Here is an 11,298-nt window from a genome sequence, read left to right on the forward strand (position 1 = left end):
CAGACCTAGGCCTTTGCGCTTGCATGACAGGTATGTTACCAACTAAGCTCCATATTAAGGTTTTTGTTTTGCTCTTAATCATGGAATACATAACAAAATTCACCATCTAAACCATTTGGAGGTACATAGTTCTTCAATATAAAGTACACTCACACTGTTGTGGAGCCAACATCCAGGACTTTTTTTAACCTTGGTAAATAAAACAGTGTCCACTAAATGCCAATTCCCCATCCCCCTCCTTCCCTGGCCCCTCCCAACAACCACTGTTCATCATGTCTCTGTGAGGTTGACTACTCTAGGTATTTCTCCATGTAAGTACAACCTCTCTTTATGCCAGGCTTATCTCATTCAGTTTTGTATCCTTAAGGTTAGTCCCATTGTATAATAGTATTTCTGTAAGCACTAACATTTTCCTCTAACCCCGGGTCCTTCGAGTTATTGAAAAGACTAAATACAACAGGGAGTTGATGTGGGCTGTTCTTTTGTTTTGTTTTTGTTTTTTCAAGACAGGGTTTCTCTGTGTAGCTTTGGAGCCTATCCTGGCACTTGCTCTGGAGACCAGGCTGGCCTCGAACTCACAGAGATCCACCTGCCTCTCCTCCTGAATGCTGGGATTAAAGGCGTGTGCCACCAATGACCGGTGATGTGGGCTGTTCTTTATCCTTACCTTTGAGCTTTCTTATGCATGGAGGCTCACCCTCTGATACATCCTTTTCAGCTTTCAGAAAGCCTCAAGAGTTTCTAGAATTCTCTCTAGTCAAGACCTTCCATCATCTTCACGTCACAATTTTAACAGCAAGCTGCTCTAGCTGCCTTCTCTACCTCATGCCCCCATAGCTCTATGAGGTGCTGCAGACAGAATTCTTTCACCACCTAAGTGTTCTGCTGAAGGACTTGTTCTTGGCTGTTTCCAGAAAACTCCTAACTGCCCAATCTGCACTCATTTCTCTTGCAGGAGATACCAAGAATGGACACTGCTTCCTTGGCTTTTGATGTCATTTTGTAGCATTCTGAAATGGTCAAAGTACAGTTATGAGTAGAGAGAAAAAAGTTATATGTTCTATTTTTTTTTAAATTATTTGTCAAGTATTTTTGTGTGCTTGTTTTTTTATTTTTTAAAATTTTAACTTTATGTGCACTGGTGTGATAGTGTCAGATTCCCAGGAAATGCCATGTGGATGCTGGGAATTGAACCCAAGTCCTCTGGAAGAGCAGCCTGTGCTCTTACCACTGAGCCATCTCTCCACACACACCCCTAGCTTGTGTTTTGTTACTCTTGTTTATTTTCTTAGTCAGGTGTCACTGGATGAACTCTCTGTGTAGATCAGGCTGGCCTTGAACTCATATCCACTTGCCTCTACCTCCTGAGTGCTGACATTAAAGGTGTGTGCCACCAGGCCCAGACTTATGAAATATTTCTGAGTTTATATAGAGTGACAGTGTCTGGCACTGGTGTTTAATATCCCTTAGTGAACCACACAGAGAAACGTAACATTTTAAGTGTGTTTTAATGGCAGAGGTCACTTCTTTAAGGATTGGATCATGACTAGGCCTCTCCCCAAGTCTCCCATTTTTCTGTGTGGTTTTCCTATCTTCAATAGAGGGGAACGATATTAAGCTTCTCTCACACCATAAACCTCTGCCACAGTTCTCTCCTTGTTGCATGGCCTGTCTGTACCCTAGGAAGAGGAGCTGTGAAGGCTAATTTTCATTGCCAACATGTTTGATTTAACAAACACCTAGGGCATTAGAGAGCCTGTTTCCTAAGAGGATTAACTGAAAGGGGAAAACCAGCCCTGGACAGTGGCATGTCATCCATTGGCTGCTGTCCCGGATGGAGTAAAACAAGAAGGAAGTAAACGGAGCTCAGGCATTCTGTTTTCTCTCCTTCTTGATCTGCCCATGTATGAGCAAGCAGCCTCACCCTCTGGTGGTCTCCAGGCTACCCCACCACATGACAGCCAGACAAGACCTCAACTGAAGCAAAACAAACCTCTCCTGGATAAGGTGTTTTTTGCAGGTGTTTGTTTGGGTGTAGCAATGAGAAAAGAAACTACTTGTGTAACTTTGCCCCCTTTTTTAAATTGTTTATTTATTCTGATTCCATGTATATCTGCACACCAGATGAGGGCACCAGATCTCATAACGGATAGTTGTGAGCCACCCAGTAGTTGCTGGGAATTGAATTCAGGACCTCTGGAAGGGCAGTCAGCCCTCTTACCTCTGAGCCATCTCTCCAGCCCCTAACTTTGCCCCTTTTGATCACACCCTTAGTCAATTTATTTATGTGTGTGTAATAAAACATTTGGCATAATTTATTTATTTATTTATTTATCTATCTATCTATTTTTGGGTTTTCCAGACAGAGTTTCTTGTGTAGCTCTGGCTGTCCTGGAACTTGATCTATAGACCAGGGTGGCCTGGAACTCACAGAGATCCGCCTGCCTCTGCCTCCTGAGTGCTGGGATTAAAGGTGTGTTAACTACTTAGCATAATTTAAAAGGAGGAAAGTCTCATGGTTTCAGGGACTTCACTCTGTATTTGGTTGGATCCATTGCTTTGGGCCTGAGGTGAGAAAGAGGTCATGGCAGAAGAAACATGTAGCAGAGCCCGCTCATTTCATGGCAGGTGGGAAGTAGGGAGAGTAAAAAGTTAACAAGATCCATCATTCTAGAAGATGCCCAAATAGGTCCAACTCCTTTTCTTTAACCACCTCCCAGATGACACCAGTGGTTGCCTATTGATTAGTTCACAGTCATCAGCCTTCAGTCACTCGGGCACATCAGTTGGCAGGATTAAACCCCTATTTTCTGATGCCCTGGGGGATATTTCATACTCAAAATATAGCACACTGAAGAAAAAAATGCACAGAAAATACATTAAGAAATAAGACGGTGGTGGTGCATGCCTTTGATCCCAGAATTTGGGAAGCAAAGGGAGGCAGATCTCTGTGAGTTTGAGGCCAACCTGGTCTTCAGAGTGAGTTCCAGGTCAGCCAGGGCTACACAGCAAACCCTGTTTCAAAAATCAAAAACATGACAAAAGGTCCCATTAGAAAACCCATGAGGTCATGAGCTCTGGTGTGAAAGAATGGCAGATAGCTTGGGAGCAAAGTGGTGCAGTGTTCATGTGTGATGTACGTCCTGAGTGGGCATGCTTACCTGTGCCTATGCATACTAAGCTAGAGACAGACTTTCAGGTGTCTTCCTCTATTGCTCTCCATCTAATTTTCTGAGAGAGGTTCTCTCTGAACCTGGAGATTGCTGAGTTAGCTGACTAGCTAGCTGGTCAGCAACACACACACACACACACACACACACACACACACACACACACACACCGATCTGCCTGTCTCTGCCCCCTCAGTGCTTCGGTTACAGGTACCTGTAAACAAGCCAGGCATTTATGTCAATTCTGGACATCCAAACTCAGATCCTCAAGCTTGCACAGTGAGCACCTTACCAATGGAGCCATTTCTGCAGCCCGAAGGCAGTATCTAAACACCAAGCCTCCACCTTCTCCTCCTGGAGCATGGTACCAGGCATGTGGAGATAGCAGCATGCTTCACTGGTAACAGAGCTGGAAGCTGGATTGGAATGCTGACTGCTCACCTCTCCTCTCAAGACTCTCTGACCTGAGAGACAAGGATCCCTGATGACGCTCTTGCCCGAAGCAAGTCTTTTTTTGTTTTTTTGGTTTTTTTCAGAGAAGGTCCAAACTCAGTATTTCACACACATGTTTACAAGCTTATCTCTCCTTAATCTCAATCTTCCTAAATACCCGCTTTTGAGACAAGGATCTGTGTTTGCAGTTCTTGTCAATACAACCTGACTTCCGTAAAACAACCTCCAGAAATGCTCTGGATTTTCACCGATACAGGACTGCTAGAGAATAGTCAGTAGAATTAATGTGCTAATGAGGTACTAACACAGCTTTGCTCAGGATTAACACGTTCAGGAGCCAACCAATTAACTGCCCTTCCTAATACCGCCCAGGCATTTTCTGTGTTCAGAATCTGGTGAAGCTGCTGGCCTATGTAAATCTCAGCTCTCCAGCGCTTTTTGTTGTTCTTTTTGCAAGGGCTGAGGAGCCAGGGAAGTGGAATGAAGGAATGGCCTTAAAGACTGCTGTGTGACAAATCCCAGGTTGAGCCACCCTATGGTTAGACTATCCACATAACCAGATGTGGGTGTAAGTCTCCTCCCAGTATTGACTGGGGTTAGAGCAGAGGCTGTGTCCCCAGGGTTGTAAGTTGTTCTGTTTTGCCTACTGTTCTGGAGCTGATCTTCTCCCCTAATTAACATCTGTCAGTCAAGCAAAGCGAGTCCTTGCCAAAGTGAAGAGGCTATAAGCCTGTCTGGATCTGAATGCCTCCCCTCACGGTTCAGTCAGCCCCAGAGGCCTGCAAAGGAAGGCCTTCAGAAATTTCACACCACACAAATACTTCTGTCCTCTCTCCTTACACTGAGAGCCTTCCAAGGTCTCTGAGGTGTCTCTCTTCTTTGTCAGATTTTCCATCTATCAAGATGTTTCAAAAACCAGATCAGGCTGGGTGATGGCAGACACCTTTAATTCCAGCACCCAGGAGGAAGAGGCAGTCGGACCTCTGTGGATTCAAGGCCAGCCTGGTCTACAAACTGAATTCCGGGCCAGTCAGGGCTACACAGAGAAACCCTGTCTCAAAAAACCAAAACAACAACAACAATAACAAAAATAGATCAGTTGTGTGTAGTGATGCATGCTTTTAATTCCAGTACTGGGGAGGCTGAGAGAAGAGGGATCTTTGTGAGTTCAAGGCCAGCCTGCCCTGCATACTGAGATTAAGCCAGCCAGGGCTACATGGTGAGACTCTGTCTCAAAGCAACGAAGTCAAAACAGCAACACAAGGGAAGATGTTATAGAATGCTTTATATTTATGCCTCTGTTTACTGCTCCTCCCCTCTCTCCTGGAGATGCAAGGAGAACAGCTATTCTTTTTTTGACTCCTGAATCATTAATTGAACCCTCATATGCTGATTGTGATTCTGTGCAAGCCATCTGAAACACTAGGTGTGGAAGAGGACATAGGAGGAGCAAGTCTTCCTGGAACGTCAAGGGTAATCATATCATTTCACTTCTTTGCCTGTCAAAAGAAAAATTTCCAATTTTATAATATATTCCCTCTTCTAGACAGTTGGGAGAAAATGCAATGCTTTATAAATATCCCAATCCTTCTCTACCATCTATTCATCCATCCATCCGTCTGTCTGTCCATCCATCTGTCTGTCCATCCACCCACCTTCAAGTGACCTTTCAGCACTTGAGTACCTCCTGTGGACCAGTGTGCTGAGCACTAAACACACACACCCAAGACAAGGCCCTCCTTCTGGCCTCAGGGAAGTCCTGGTCTAAAAAGAACCCAGCTCTGTGATCAGACTTAGAAATAATATGACACTGTAGCATAAAAATGTGTGCAAAACACGGGCTCAAATCCTGTGTTTCCAGGAGCTGAAGCTAGTGTCAAGTTAATTCACAGAACAGGCTTCACTGCTTTAATTTCTCTTGGGGATACTTGGAAGGAAGTTTTAAAACAGCAAAGCCCAGAATCCAGCGTAACATGTTTAATCTTTGAATCCACTGAGGTAATAGTTCGGTCCTTGCCTTTTTCCACCTTCCTCCTTTATCTTCCGGCTCCTGGGCTCCTGTCCTCCTCAAAGGTGAGCTGCTGGTTGTTCCCTTTGTTTAGCTCAGCGTGTGTTTTCCCTTTCCATCCGCATCCCTGCTCATGACAGGCGATGTTTCAGGACCCCAGAGAGCCTGGGCTGGCAGAACACACGGATGTGTGGGAGTGTGAAGAGCAGTCTTTCAGGGAAAATGAAGAACAAGAAGGACAAATGGCAGGCATGGAGAGCAGGGAAGGAAAGAGAATGAAGAGCAAAAGCTAGGCAGAGGCTGCAGCCCTAATCCCCTCTCTCCAAAGCCTGGCGCTGAGCAATTTCTGTAACTAGGAATCGGGTTTCCAAAAGGACTGGCTGTGACAATCTTTCCAAATATGGGGGAGAGGTGGAGCAGAATTGCAAGAATACCAGAGGACCTGGCTCATCCACGCAGCCAAATCTCAAAGGCCAATTGCCCTCGGATGTGATGAACTAAGGGTGTGGCTGGGGGTGGGAGGTGGAAGTGTAGAAAACCCAGCATCCATCATGTGTTGCTTTTGAAAATTATTATTTTGGAGCACAAGCTGTTTCCTGTCTTTAAAGCCTATTATCTAGTTCCCGTCCAGGTGGAGCCTGAGCTGCCTGCTAATTTAATCCCCTGGGTTTCCCCTCTGCCTTCAAGATCTCGAGACACTCAGGCTTCATAAAGAGGGCACCTTTGTGTCTTCCTCCCCGAAGGCGCCCATCTACCCCGGCAGCAAAGGAGATGCTATTTTGGGAAACAGCAGCTGAGGAGGGAGGGTTGTTAATTGTTTGTCAAATCCTTCCACTCTAGTTAGATCCCATGAAGAAAAGAGTGAAGCCACAGCCTTTCCTTCATTCCACCCTCCTCTCCTGTCCACAGGAGGGAAAGAGAGAGGTGCTCTTTTGGTTCTTCATGCACATACATACATACATAATACATACATAATACATAATACACACTTTTTAAAAGCCCACTTATTAATAGAAACACATCAACAAACATAATATTGGTCCAGGAACCAACCAGAATATTTTTAAAATCACACATGGTGCTGGAGAGATGGCTCAGCAGTTAGGAGATGGCACTGCCCTTGAAGCAGACCTGAGTTTGGTTCCCAGTACCAATGGCAGGTGGCTCATAACTGCCTCTAACTCCAGCTCCACTAGATCTGACATCCTCTTCTGGATTCTGCAGGAGCCTGCTCTCATATGTCACAGACACGCCTACTCCCGCATATATACATACTTAAAAAATAAATCTTCAAAAGTCACTTATAAGACAAAAAAAAAAAAAAAAAAACCAAAACCAAACAAACAAAAAAACCCGCTACAGAGCAAAGGAAAGCCCAGCAAACAAATAATCCTGGTAATGGAAAAAAAAAGCTATCGGGGCTTTCTGAAAAACTGCATTTGTTCATACTGTGGCCAAATTGACTAAGCACACCCAGGCCCCACCACCTCCCCTCTGACATGTTTGACAGTGATCCCACCCGACCCACTCATCAGAACACTCATACAACACACATTTACTCCATCAGGGCAGGAAACGACTCAAAAACAAACAGAAAGTGACAGAGACTGAACAAAAGCCACGGAGGAGGACTCTGACCTCAGAAGCCCTTTGGGACTCTGAAACTCTCTAAGTATTAGGTCAGCTAGTGAAGGGGGCAGGACTGGAATACGATCTTATTTTTCTTAAAAGAGAGGCACTACGTATCATTACTGATTCGATCTTTTCTCCCCTGACCAGTTCTCGTGTTAACTCTTCCCCCCCCTCCATCTCTCTCCCTCTCTATATATATCAATAGGGTCTCTCTATGAAGTACAGTTTTGCTTCCAATTCCTCCTTACCCTGGTGTGCCATGACACTTGGCTCCTACTTGGAAACTTAGAATTGTTACTTTAAGGGAACAATGGAAGGAACCCCTCTCTCCCTTCCATGAGTTGAGAAGTTGGAAGTGAGGACTTTTATAAGATGATAGTGGTAAAGGGAAGGTGATGAGAGCTTCGCCAGTGACAATCATTTGCCCTCAGAAGAGCTCAGTGTGCCTTATATGCTAATCCACACACCTGTTCTGGGTTAGACAGCAGGTCTGAAACTTCCTTTTGTACCAGGGGAATGTCTGTATAAATAAGTACTTACTCAGAATTTGCTTAGTCAAAATGAGCACGAGATGCTTGGAGACTTGGGTTTTTTTGTGTGAACATTCATGTTCCGGTTGAGATCAGCTGTGTTGATCTAAAAAAGATCTGAGTGGTGAATCAGAAAGGTCCTATTGGTTACAGCAGTTAGAGTAGGAGTGGTGGGGCAGACTTTCTTACTGGCTGAACAATACGATGCTGTTATTCAGTTGTGCTTTCAGCATGTCACTGACCCGCAATCCATGTTGAAGAGAACCAGCAGGCACTCTGTGACTTTTTCAGTAATAAAATCACCCATCTGTAAACAGGGAAGTGGGGCGCAGACAAGTACATGATAGCATCTTCTAGCACTTTATACAGTTCAGGGGAAATAAATGTGTCCATAAAACAGTTGAATGTATAATATGCTAGTTAAATAAACTGCAAAGCGGATATATAAGTGTTATCACAAGATGGTGGTTTTAAGTAACAAATAACTGTTAGGAGAGAGAGAGAGACAGACAGAAAGGGTGGGGAAGGGAGGGAGGGAGAGACAAGCCAGTAGACTATAAACAGCAGTGGGTACTGAAGGCTCCTGATAGAAATGATGTGTAGAAGTAGGGTAGAAGCTGAGAGGTTATTTTGTTGAGGGGATAAGGAATGAGACGTACACTTTTATTTTGGGTGTTAGTGATCATACCAGGGATTTGGGTGTGCTAAGTATGCACTCTATCACTGAACTACATGCCCAGCTCTAAAAGATATACTTTCATTAGAGCTATGCATGTATGCGTGTGCGCACAGCTGGAAGCCAGAGCTTGACTTCTGTTGTCTGCTTTATATTTTGAGACAGGGTCTGGATTGGGTACAGGTACCAGATGCGGCACTTACTGTTTCAGCTGGACAGTCCAGCCAGCAAGTCCTCAGGATCCACTTGTCTCTGTCCCCAGCTCTAGGGTTACAAAAGCTTACTGCCATATACAGATTTTATGGATGTGCTTGGGATTCGAACTCAGGTCCTTTGCTTGTGCAACACGTGCTTTACCCATTGAGCCATTTCTGCATACCAAGATGCACTTGTTTTGTTTTGTTGAGATAATCTTTTTTGAAACAGGGTCTCACACTACAGTCCAAGTAACCCAGGCTGACCTTGAAGTCATATCAATCTTTCTGTTAAAAGTTATACATTTAAGTGGGGCTATTTAGCTGGGACACAGATGGAGTATTTGTGTTCTCAGAGGAGTAGATTTGAAGAACCTAAACTGTTAGATCTCATCCAAGAACAATCATCGTGGCTACTCTTCTCACTTTCTAGACTGTTTGATCACCTCGGGAGCTCTGGAAACTAGTGACACACAACTCTGTCACCACAGAGCCTCTGATTTAAGGGATCTGGTAGGGTTTTGGTGACCGGATATTGAAGGCCTCTGCAGGGGATGCTAATGTTGCAGTTATGTTTTGAAGGTTACTAGCCACTTGCACAAGAATAGGGACACCTCCCTCCTCCCTGTGCCCAAACTTAGTCTGTAGTCAGTGGTAGTCAGGGTAGTCAGTGGGCTCTAGCTCTATCCACAGTCCCAGCAGTTTGTCTTTGACATTGTATTGTGTAGGATTCTGGAGAACAGGCCAGAAAACTAGACCCCCCCCCCCGCCACCACACACACACACAGCAGTCATGGGAAGCCATTTATGGTGGCACATTAAAGAATATGGCACATTAAAAGTAAATGGACCTATACCTTTCAAGTAGCTATCAAGACTAAAGAAAATGTCCACTCCCACAACCCAGGAGGGTGTGCATCCTCGAAAATTCATTTGCATATTGTTTTGTTTTGTTGTTTGCTTTTAAAACAAATTCTCCTGTGGCTCAGGCTGGCCCCAAATTGAATTCCCTATGTAACCAAGGATGAACTTAAAGTCCTTTCTTTAATTGGTGGCGCATGCCTTTAATCCCAGCACTCGGGAGGCAGAGGCAGGTGGATCTCTGTGAGTTCGAGGTCAGCCTGGTCTCCAAAGCTACACAGAGAAACCCTGTCTCAAAAAACCAAAAAAAAAAAAAAAAAAAAAAGTCCTTTCTTTAATAATTTTATTTTTATGTGCATTGGTGTTTTGTCTGCATGTGCATCTGTCAGAATCCCTGGAACTGGTACTACAGACAGTCGAGAGCTGCCACATAGGTGTTGGGAATTGAATCCAGGTCTCAGGAAGTGCAGTCAGTGTCCTTAACCACTGAGCCATCTCTCCAGCCATCAGACTTCAAAGTCTTAATGCTCCTGCCTCTACCTTCAGAACAGAACGTTCCTCTTACAGGTGTGTCCAACAACACCTTGTTGGCACATTTGTATTTTGAATGAAAATGGTTTGGGAGGTTTCTGTGTTACTGTGTCCAGGTAAGCAGGCTTGTGCTTTTCCAGCATTGTGACTTTTTCTGACTGTCTTCACCCAATTAACTATTTCTATATTGCTGCAAATATGGGAAGCATATTTTCCCTTGATCTTATCTTTACCGCTGCAACTGTTTTATGTTTCACTTTCTTTCTACTTTATCTTCCTTGTTCTTTCTCTCTTCTCCAGTTAAAGACATTTGTTAATTACCCACAATATGTTCAGGCATATTTATATGGCTATGCTTCCCTACCTCCTTATTGTTCCTAGGTCAGTTCTGTCTAATAGAAATAGAACTGGAACCGTATACATGACAATTATAATATAGTTATATAGAAATGCAATGATTAACATATACATATATAATACAACTATAAATGATATGATATATAATATAATATATTAATTGGTTTAAATTATTTTATTTAACTCAACATAGCAAAAAATTTTGTTGTTTCCATACATAAAAATATTTTAGTATGATTTCCATTGTGATTTGGGAGGGGAGGACTTTGTTTGTTTGGGACAGGGTCTCTCTATGTAGTCGTGGGTAGCTTTCAGCTTTCATTGATCCTCTTTCCTCAACTTACCTCTGTGTGCTGGGATCACAGGTATGCACTACTGTGCTCTGCCATCACAGAATTAATGAGGCGTTTTACATTTTCTTTTTGAGAGTAAGTTCGTTATAACCTCCTGTGTATTTTATATTTGTCACACTTATCACTTCAAGATTCAAAAATATGACACAGTAAATGGATTCTCGAGGGGCAGGGACATCCTGTTTTTATTTTAAAATTGATTTAAGTCAAAAAAATTGAATGCTTAGTATCTTGGGTCACACTAGCCACATTTCATAGTCACTGTGTCCCCACATTTTTGGTTGTAGAAGCTTCCTTGTCACAAGTGCTTGGTCCCTTGAGAGATGGATTCTGAAGAGTCCATTCTGTTGGCTCAGGGTTAGAGGAAATCCTGGCAATAATTGCGAAAGCACAATTGCAAGTTAGCTGAAATTTGCTAAGCAAGCCCCCGTGATGTGCTAGGCCCTGATGAAATAAAAAGGACAACCATAGCAACAGGTAAGGCTTCATAAGTGCTTATATGTGCCACAGCCTGAACTAAGCAATGCAAGTAT

At 43.7% G+C, this 11,298-nt stretch overlaps 1 long non-coding RNA gene across 1 annotated transcript; it reads right to left on the reverse strand.

The window, feature by feature from the left end:
- Positions 1–4,891: 4,891 nt before the first annotated feature.
- On the reverse strand, positions 4,892–8,261 carry LOC118238864. The gene is made up of 2 exons (XR_004770188.1): positions 7,804–8,261; positions 4,892–5,122 (listed from the first exon to the last, which is right to left on the reverse strand). It is a non-coding gene; the product is annotated as an uncharacterized LOC118238864 (long non-coding RNA).
- Between the last annotated feature and the right edge of the window lie 3,037 nt (positions 8,262–11,298).

Source organism: Cricetulus griseus, chromosome 5 (genome assembly GCF_003668045.3).
Source record: "Cricetulus griseus strain 17A/GY chromosome 5, alternate assembly CriGri-PICRH-1.0, whole genome shotgun sequence".
Lineage (NCBI taxonomy): Eukaryota > Metazoa > Chordata > Mammalia > Rodentia > Cricetidae > Cricetulus > Cricetulus griseus.